Below are 10475 nucleotides of genomic sequence, written 5' to 3'. Positions count from 1 at the left end.
GGAGCCTTCATTGGCTCCTAGGGAATGTAGTTTTTCCTGTTGTCATCGGCCCATAGGAATCCCCTAAATAATCTCTCCACCTCGAGCCACTATGATTTGTTGAAATGCCAAATTGATGCCACATAGATGGTTGTGGCCGACATGATGTGCTGCGCTATTAGCAACAACCGAGCACTCTAGCTTAGCATTACACTACTCCACCTTCTTAGTTTAGCCTTGAGTTTGTCCAAGAACCATTTGAACTGTTGCCTCATGGTCAAGTCGAGGCCCAATGGGGCGCCTAGATATCTCACCACCTTACCTTTTGGAATCATATTGACCTCCAAGGCTTGTAACCACTCTTGGGGATCATCGCTACTAAAGCACAACAAGAAGTTTTTTGGCCAGCTACATTTCGAGCCAGAAATAGCGCAAAAGACCTCCATCACCCTGAAAAGACTATCCATAGTTTGCAGGCTCTTCCTACATCATGAAAGAAATGGTATCATTCGCAAACATTTGGCTACAAAGATGATCTCCCATTGGGAGTTGAACTCCTTTCAGTCTTTGAGCCTACTGTTCTCATTTCAGCATACTAAGAAGAGGGATCGTGGAAAGTGCAAAGAGGGACAGGGCCCTGCCGCACTGACCTTTTTAGATCAAATCTCTCAACTGCGCCCTCCCCTCATGGATAGAGGGACACCCTCACTAATCATTCTTCTCTTTACTTCTTGCCCCCTTACCTTTCCCACCCCTCCCGTCCTAGCTCTTCAACTAATCATTATATTTTTGTATTCTTTTCAATGGGGGAACTTATCTCCTTTAAAATAAGGAAAAACATGGATATTATTATGTCAAAAGACTTGAATATTCATGTCTTAAGAACATGACTCAAGCATCAACTATTTCTCCTCATGCATCACTCGCATAAGTGAGTTGTGTTGTTAGCTACCTTGGCTCTCTCATGAGTTGGAGCACCTTGTGGACTAGCCTTTGTCCATGCAAAATATCTTGCTTATTTGTTTGGTTGCACATGGTGACCTTTCCATCGGACCTTGGTTGGAATATACACAAGGCGGATGGTACCTAGCATTGTTGCATGGTACATGACCTACTATTTATGAACTTGTCCTTCAACAAATAAGATTTGGCAGTGCTTGCTCAAGATTGTGAGGATCTAATGAGTGTTTCTGTGGGGGATGGTAGCATGGTGAACTGGTGGAACACCACCAGATCCTTGCTTAAGGGGAGACTATTGTGACCTATTAGGAGATGTAGGATGCTACTCGACTCTCCACGTAGCACCTCGAGTTCTTTTTAGAGGATGGAATCTTTGGGACAATTGCGAATATCATGGCTTGAAACATTTGGGTGGCACGACACAACCTTATATGGGGGTGGGGAGGCACGTAGGACACATCCACCATGTTGTCCTTGTGTGCCACTTGGGAGCAAGGTACAGAGGGTTCAAGAAGACTTTTGAGGAGTGAGAACCCTATAGCTTGGCTATATACAGCCCACCTCACTACTTATTAGCATTTGCTCGAGCCAAAACCAAGGATTGTTCTTCAGTGAGTCATGAACAACAAACTCTTTGAAAGCATTGAAGAGATGGTAAGAAACCTTGAAACAATCCATGCTTGACACATCAGAATTCAAAAACCCTCATAGCTTCATACATTAAGGTTGTTTACACCAGCGCGCAAGGTTGGGTAGTGGGGGTGTCCCTTGACGTGGCTACCACTTGGAGCTCAACGATGGGTGCTCAATCTTGGGCCCCTCAACCCACCTCTCCCGATTCATCTTGACAAAGGTTTCGAATGATTGTGCCTGCCAATAAGAGGACGTCGCCCGTGTAAACCTGCAACATTTTCATTTTTACCCATGAAAAATATTTTCAATTTTGTAAAATCTACGAAATTTTAGGCAATTTAGTTACACTGAAGAATCGGCGAATTCTCATTAAAACCTTCAAAATTTGAATTTGTGATTAGTTGAGAAAAATGTTTTCTGTGAACACGGAGTCTGTCTGCCCTTTTGTCGTGCTGACGCCACGTGAGGTCGGCCGACATACGGGGACGCCCTTTTGGGCTACATTCCTTGGCCGCGTGTTGCTCCTGCAATCTACTTTCTCTGTGCTAGCGATCGTTGCGATCTACTTTCTCATTTTGTTGCAGTCTTGGTCGGCAGGTGCAAGGTGATTTTGTTGGCAGCAGCCATGCCAACGTAACGCTGGGAGCTGCCGCGTGCCGGAGAAGCAGGTATTTCTGTTTACTTATTCATAATGAACGGAGCGATAAAGAAAAACCTTGCTGTTTGCATATTTAGCGTGCATATCGATCGCTGTTGTTTTTGGGGGTTTCAGTCCTCTGTGCTTACGGACTGTCTCTTAGGTCTCTGTCTCGCATACACGCACGATTTGCACAGATAAATTTTCATTACACAAGTTACAGAGCTCGGTTATGTAAAAATCACGCACGCTGTACACGAGTTGGGTTAATGCACAGCAAATGTCCATTGTCTCTTAGAAGATCAATTTATACGCATGAAAATACACCGAACAATTGCCCAGACATGGGAGACCACTCATTGGGTAATCACCGAGTGCCCAAGGGTCTGTGATATTAATTGGTACAGGGATCCTTGTTTCCCTTGTGAATTGCAGCAGCTTCTATACCTTCTTCACATTAAGATTATGAATAAGCAACAACATTCTCATTATTGAGTGCCAAAGAGGTGTAAGGGGCTTGGTCAAGCTTGGCTCCCCTAGCTCACACTATGTATGTTCCTGCATTTGGGTCTGTGTGTGCTGGAGGACTATCGGCCCTCTTTCTTCAGAATGCCTGCAGTGGGAATAGTTGGGGTTGCTTAATTGCTTGTGCCACAAGTGGCATTCACATTGTGTTCTGCAAGGACTTCGAGAGCCTCAATTGTACCTCCCTTTGCTTTGTCTCCCGTTTCCTGCATATGCCACGTGGACCTGCTTGCAGTTGCTCTTTTCTTTAGCCTTGGCCTTTCTCCTCGTCAATGCAGCCTGCCTGGCCTCCGCACATTTCCTCTGCACATCTTTCTTCTCAGCCCTTAACTTCAGCAGCTGATTAAATATTTGCAAGTTGATGTACCTCACATCGTCATTGCACATGTATACCATCTCTGTATGCTTTCCTTTGTGCAGTTTTATCAAGTAACCAAATCCCAGTGTTCGTGAAACCTGCACACATGTTCGTCTTAGTGCAGGCTGTCTATAGACTTCATGATACAATTGCAGCTGAGGTCCTAAAAAGGGAAAGTTGCTGCGTTTCATCCATGGGTTAAGTCCTTCTCTTGCTATAGATGTGAAGGCACATAACCCTCAAACAATTGAGCGTGCAGCCCAATTGGCAGTGGTATTTGAGCCCAAATATGCTAGCAAAATATAAGATGACAACGGGCAGCACATATGGGAATGCAAATGAGGCTGAGAAGAAGCCTAAAGTGACTGATTGGAATGAAAGAAAATCAGCAGCAGCACCATTTCCGAGGTTTCCCACAGTTACAGGCAGCAAGATGCCATATGGTAAGCCATACAAGTCATTTGATGCTAAGCCAGGAGCTAAGCCAAGTGTTGGGATTGAAAAATCAGAATTTAAACAGCACACCAGGGCTATTATGGACAGCAGAAAGAGGGCAAACTTATGCTTTAAGTGTGGTGAGAAGTGGACTCCTGAGCATCAGGAAGTTTGCAAAATGCGTAAGAGTGGTACTGCAAAACTCAGCATGATTATTGAGATATCGGATGATGAGGATTTGATGGACGCTTCTGAGACTTTGGATGCCACTCATGATGATTCAGAGGGTGCACAAATCGTGGAAGAAGCTCCAGATGTTGGAGCCACGAAGGGGGCTGATTTCCCTTTTGACCCTGGTGGTGCTAATGAACATAAGATGCATGGTATACATTCCGATGACACTCAGCCCATATGTAACATGCGAGGCCGTTGGCCTAAAGTCTTTCATGTGGAGCATCAGGTTGCTATGCCTTTTCTTGTGCAAGAGGATGCAAATGGCAATGCTCGTGTGGATGAAGAGGAGATCTATTGGGATGCACATCAACCATTTATGCTATCTCTTCTCATGCCTTGATGGGTGCCAAAAGTGCTGAAACTATCAAATTGAAAGGACAAATTAATGGTAGGACTGTTCACATGCTTGTGGACAGCGGTAGCACTCATAGTTTCATCAATTCTAAGACCTTACAGAAGGTGGGAGTGATTGCTACTGAGATTGATCATGGGCTGAGAGTAGAGGTGGCAAATGGATAGCATTTGGTTAGTAAATTTTGTTGCCAAGATGCAAGGATCAAGCTCTCTGAGGATTATGAATTTGTTGGGGATCCTCTGGCATTGGATATGGGCCCAATAGATGCTGTCCTGGGCTGCGATTGGATGAAATCTTTGGGTAAAATCAGCATGGATTTAAATGCCCTATCACTCAGCTTTGTTGCAGGTCATTTCAGCAAGGCAGTTAGCTAGAGAGCTTAGGAAGGAACATGCCCTCTACGCATTGAATGTGTCAGTATCTCAGGGGGGTAGCATTCCTCGTGTTGAGGATTGTGATATGCAGCAGTTGCTATCGGAGTTTCCTGATGTGCCATCCCAATTGCCTCCCAAGAGGGATGTGGATCATGCCATTGTTCTAGAGCCCGGTAGTAAGCCCATAAACAAAGCCCTTCTAAGGTTGAGCGGGAGGAAGTGGCAGTACAGGTGCGGAAATTGCTTGAGAAGATCTTCATCTCTCATAGCACTTCTCCTTTTGCCTCTCCGGTGCTTCTGGTGAAGAAGAAGAATGGATCATACCGCATGTGCATTGATTACAGGGATCTAAATAAGGCCACTAATCAAGAACAAATTTCCAATTCCTCGGATAGATGACCTGTTGGATGAACTCAAGGGTGCTGAGTTTTTTCATGAAGATAGATTTGAGGTCTGGTTACCATCAAATCAGGGTGAAAGGAGATGAGTACAAGACGACCTTCCGCATAGAACGAGGCTTGTATGAATTCAAGGTGATGCCCTTTGGATTGACTAATGCATCGGCCACCTTCCAGGCATTGATGAACAAGATATTACAACCACTTCTTTTCAGATGCGTGTTGGTTTTCTTTGATGATATCCTCATTTACAGCAAGGATAGACAAGAGCACATTAAGCATGTGAAGAAAGTGCTAGAATTTCGAGGATGCATCAGCTTTATGCAAAAGCCAGCAAATGCACTTTTATGGCGAAGGAGGGTGAGTACTTGGGGCATATTGTGAGTAGATGTGGCATTTGGGTGGATCTTGCAAAGGTGAAATGCATCAAAGATTGGCCACAGCCACAAAATCCCACCTAGTTGAGAGGATTTTTTGGCCTTGCTTCTTGCTATAGGCACTTTATTCGCAAATTTGCCAAGAGGGCAGCTCCTCTTACTGACCTCTTGAAGAAAGATGCTTTTGGGTGGTCAAGAGAAGCACAACGTAGCTTTGAAGACCTGGAATTTTCTCACTCATGCACCTATCTTGGTATGCCTTGATTTTTCGCGTCCTTTCATTGTGGAGGCAGATGCCAGTGGCAAAGGATTGGGGGCTGTTATGAGGTAGGAACATGGGGTAATAGCCTTTGAAAGCAGGAAGTTTGATGGCAAAGAACTCAATTTCCATGTTTATGATCAAGAGATGCTGGCTATCTTGCATGCTTTCAAGAAATGGCACCACTATCTGTATAGAAGTTAAGGTGAAAACAGATCATAGGACACTCGGATTCTTCCTCACCCAACCAAATTTGTTACATAAGCAGAAGTTGTGGTTGGCTGCAGTCCAATCCTATGATTTTGACATCGAGTACAGAAAAGGGAAGGAAAATGTGGTTGCAGATGCCTTGTCCAGGATGTGGTCTTGCAATTTGTCTGCTATCTCTACCATATATCATGAGTGGATTCTGTTTGAATGGTCACCTCCCCATCTGTAAGCCCCCAAATGAGGAGAGCGTGGGGGAGGGAGACCTAGGGCAGAAGATGCCCAGAGAAGAGAAAGGGAGGGGGACTGCCACATGGGCAGCACCTCACACAAAGCAAGAAGGGTACCTGGCAAGTCGTGGAGCTCCTGATGTACAAGGCAGACATGTGGACATCAGGGACCTGCAGCAGCCTGATTGCGCAGGGATTTCCAGCAAGGACAGACGGTGCAGCAGTACAGAAGGGTACGGTATGCATACGTGGCTGTACGGGCAGGAGGCAATGATGCTGCAGCAGGAAGGCGCCTGCATGAAGAAGATACGGGGCAGATGGCAGAGGCTATGGGCAGGAGTACAGCCTGCAATAGGGTCTCCAGCAGCAGCAAAGGGCAGCCTAGCAGCAGCCCAAAAGGGCCTGGCTAGGGCCCTTATATAGGGCTGGGCCCTTGCCTTAATTGGAGGGCCAAAGGCCCTAGAAGTTTGGGCCAAAGGGCCCCGGTTTTAGAGCCCTTAAAGGGCTGGACCAGCAGCAGACTGGTCGGCCAGTATGAGGCAGGCTGGTCGTTTTTTATGTCAGGCCCCTGGGCCTATAAAAGGAGGGCCTCCAGCCCTAATTCATCATCCAACAGTTCAGCAAAAGCAGGAGCAGACATGAGCAGCCAGGAGCCACTCCCTTGGGCCTCACACTGGGGGTGAAGGAGAGTTGAAAGTGAGCTGCAGACTGAGTTCCTAGAGGCTGGACCTTGGCTGTCTTCTAGGGCAGCAAGGTGTTGTAATCACATTCTCTGGAGCAGCCCTCTGACAGCAGACAGGAGCAGCAAGAAGGCAAGCCTTGGGCCTATACATAGGAGGTGAAGGTGACCCTGAAGGAGCTGCAGACTGAGCTTGAGTGGCAGCCCACCTAGGCTGGTTTCCAGACAGCAAGGTGGAGAGGATCGTTCTGGATGGAAAGTCTACAGACGCTCGAGGTGGAGCATGCGGGCTCGAGTCTAGAGATAGCCAGCAGATTGGAGAAAGACCTTGTGGTTAGATCAGAGGACCACACCATTGGTGGGACTCTGGATCTATCTATTTTGTATTGTGTCCATAGTTTTGGACGGAAATATATATCTTGGTGGTTTCTCTATCTGGCTGGTTCATTGTCTATCGATGAGTCTGCACATCTATTGAATGCACATAAGTAAAGAAGTTTGTGATTCCACACCCACACTACATTGTGTGAGCTCCTGGGCATTACTGTAAGTCTTCCGCTATGCGTACCCTCTATTGGGTCTTTTCTAAGAGATTCATGGCAGTCAGGAAGAGTATACACAGAATTCTAAAGTAGCTCTTATATTTTCAGATTTGCAGAAGCCTTCTAGTCAGGGTCATCCAGATTTCAAATTGCATAATGGGCTGTTGTGGTGCCAAGACAGGATTTATTTCGTGCCAGACTCAAAATACCACCAGCTGGTTTTGCAAGAAATGCACTCCTCTCCCATGGCTGGACATTCAGGTATCACTAAAACATATGAAAGAATCAAGCAGAGCTTTACCTGGGAGGGCATGTGGAGAGATGTGGATAAATATGTGGCTGAATGCTTGCCTTGCCAACAAAATAAAGTGGACAGCAAGTTACCCGCAGGCCTGTTGCAGCCATTACCCATTCCAGAGGGCAAATGGATGCACATAGCAATGGATTTCATCACAGGATTGCCTTTTACAAAGAGGGGATGGGGCAAAATCTTTGTTGTGGTGGATAGAATGACAAAACAGGCCCATTTCATACCCACTAAGACCCGGTATTCAGCATCGCAGGTTGCTTGGAAATTCATTGAATATGTCTTTAAGCATCATGGTTTCCCTGAGGAAATTGTCAGTGATAGAGATGCAAAGTTTATGGGTCACTTTTGGCAGGAGATATTTACAGCAGTGGCTACTTTACTCACGCCTAGCACTGCTTACTATCCTGAGACTAATGGACAGTCGGAAAGGGTGAACAAATGGGTGGAGGAATATTTGAGGCGTTTTGTCATGATACTCAGAAGTCTTGGGATAAATGGTTGTCACTTGCTGAATTTTGCTACAACAGTACCAAGCATCTCTCCATTGGCATGAGCACGTTTGAGGCAATGTACGGATGCAAGGTCTGGATGCCTTCTTCAATTGGTGACATGGCTGTGAAAAATCAGCAAGCACGGAATGACCTGGAGAGGATGGATGCCCTTCTGCAGTTGGCAAAAAGGAATATGCAGGATGCCCAAGCCAAGCAGAAGAAATATGCGGATGAATGCAGGAGATATTTGTCTTTCAAAGAGGGAGATTATGTGCATTTGTGTCTCCATAAGAACCGTGTCTCCATAAGAACCGTTATGCCTCGCTGAAAGGTAATACCAACACAAAGCTTGCTCATAGGTATTACGGTCCTTACAAGATCATCCACAAGGTTGGAGAGGTAGCATATCAGTTGGAGCTACCCAGTACCTCCAAGATCCATGATGTTTTCCACGTGTCTTTGCTGAAACCACATGTTGGACAGCATGTCCATGTTCTTCCAGAGTTGCCACCTATGGATGAAGAGGGCCACATCCTCTATGTCCTAGAGCGCATCGTGGGTTTCAGAGACCATGTACTCTGGAACAAGTGTTAGAATTATAGATATAATTCAGCAGTGACCAATGTAATATAATAAGCTAGTTAGGGGCACTTTTTCCTCTTTAAGAGGTTTTTTCCCCTAACCGCAGTTAGTTCACTAACTATGGTTAGTGACTACTAAGGTTTTGTCACTAGGACAAAACCTTATCTTTTATTCATTGTGTAGTACTCTCACACACTCTTCTATTGCAACTAAGCTTTCAGCTTCCAAGCTTCCAGCTCTCACTCTCTCTTGCTCTCTCTCACTCACCCTCTTCTCACATTTGGTATCAGAGCCTTTTTGTCCAGCAAGGGGTTGCACAATAGTCCTACTGAGAGCACCCTCTACATCAAGATGGATGGGGGGGAAATATTAGTCATCCTTCTTTATGTCGATGACTTACTGCTCACAGGGTCCAATGAAGAAAAAATTGCAGATTTCAAAGCTGATTTGCAGACCAACTTTGACATGTCAGATTTGGGGCTGCTTCACTTTTATTTGGGGATCCAGTTCTCTCATGAGAGACGTGGCATTGTTATGTCTCAGTCCAAGTATGTTTAGAAACTCTTGGACAGATTTAACATGCATGAGTGTAAGCCCATAGCCACTCCTATGGAGCCGGGGCTGAAACTCACAATGCATGATGCAGGAGAATCAATTGATGCCACACTTTACAGTCAGGCTGTTGGATGCCTCATATATCTCTGCAACACTAGACCTGATATTCAGTTTGCAGTATCTCAGGTGAGCAGGTACATGCACAGCCCAAAAACTATGCATTGGCAGGCAGTTAAACGCATCTTCCGTTATTTGCAGGGCACAAAGTCTTTTGGCTTACTATTTCCCAGGGGGGGTGACTTGCAGATGCATGCCTACAGTGATTCAGATTGGGCTGGTGATTATGACACTAGGCAGTCCACTAGTGGCAATTGTTTCTTTTTGGGTAAATCTTGCATTTCATGGCTGAGCAAGAAACAATCTACAGTGGCTACCTCATCATGTGAAGCTGAGTACAGGGCAGCTTTCACAGCAACAGTTGAATGTGTCTGGCTGCGACGTCTATTTGCTGATCTTCATCTGTCTATGGAGGGTCCCTCTCCAATTCTCACTGATAGTCAGAGTGCCATTGCAGTGGCAAAGAATCCAGTGTTTCATGCTCGCACGAAACACATTGAGGTTCACTATCACTACGTCAGAGAGAAGTTGCATGCAGGAGAGATCAGTATGATCTTTGTGTCCACACATGACAACGTTGCAGATATTTTCACCAAGGCACTACCACGTGAAAAGTTTGAGGCATTTCGCAGTGCCCTGAACTTATATCCGTTTGGTGATTGATCAGCCTTGTACATGACATTGGCACTGCAGGGGGGTGTTAGAATTATAGATATAATTCAGTAGTGACCAATGTAATATAATAAGCTAGTTAGGGGCACTTTTCCCTCTTTAAGAGGTTTTTTCCCCTAACCGCAGTTAGTTCACTAACTATGGTTAGTGACTACTAAGGTTTTGTCACTAGGACAAAACCTTATCTTTTATTCATTGTGTAGTACTCTCACACACTCTTCTATTGCAACTAAGCTTTCAGCTTCCAAGCTTCCAGCTCTCACTCTCTCTTGCTCTCTCTCACTCACCCTCTTCTCACAACAAGGCCTACGTAGAGTATCTTATCAAGTGGCGGGAACTCCTTGAGGATGAAAATTCATGGCAGCCAGAAAGCATTGTCTAGGACCACCCCTATCTCCTACCGGATTGATTAGTAGTTGCTATTGCTGCACTTTTGGACAGCCAAGCTGTGAAATTTTGAGGGCAAAATTCAATGGGAGGGATGGCTGTAATGAAGGGGAAAAAGGGGCCAAGTTAGAGGTCCTTTAGGTGGAAAATGTGGAGGGACTATATAAGTCTCCATCCAC

At 45.5% G+C, this 10475-nt stretch overlaps 1 protein-coding gene across 3 annotated transcripts in view; it reads left to right on the top strand.

The window, feature by feature from the left end:
- Nucleotides 1-1948: 1948 nt before the first annotated feature.
- Nucleotides 1949-10475, top strand: part of LOC147883326 (histone-lysine N-methyltransferase CLF-like) — a 60939-nt gene continuing 52412 nt past the window's right edge. The window contains exons 1-2 of one of the 3 annotated variants that reach the window (XM_087399294.1): nt 1970-2039; nt 2170-2240. The gene's annotated coding sequence lies outside the window, so the exon portion shown is untranslated. Of the gene's footprint in view, nt 2241-10475 lie in introns of all 3 variants that reach the window. The other 2 variants (XM_087399295.1, XM_087399293.1) reach the window with 2 other exon arrangements.

The sequence above is a fragment of the Dipteris shenzhenensis genome, chromosome 28 (genome assembly GCF_047967505.1).
Source record: "Dipteris shenzhenensis isolate YYH24624 ecotype China chromosome 28, Dip_SZ_1.0, whole genome shotgun sequence".
Classification (NCBI taxonomy): Eukaryota; Viridiplantae; Streptophyta; class Polypodiopsida; order Gleicheniales; family Dipteridaceae; genus Dipteris; species Dipteris shenzhenensis.
This window is presented reverse-complemented; position numbering and strand designations above follow the sequence as displayed.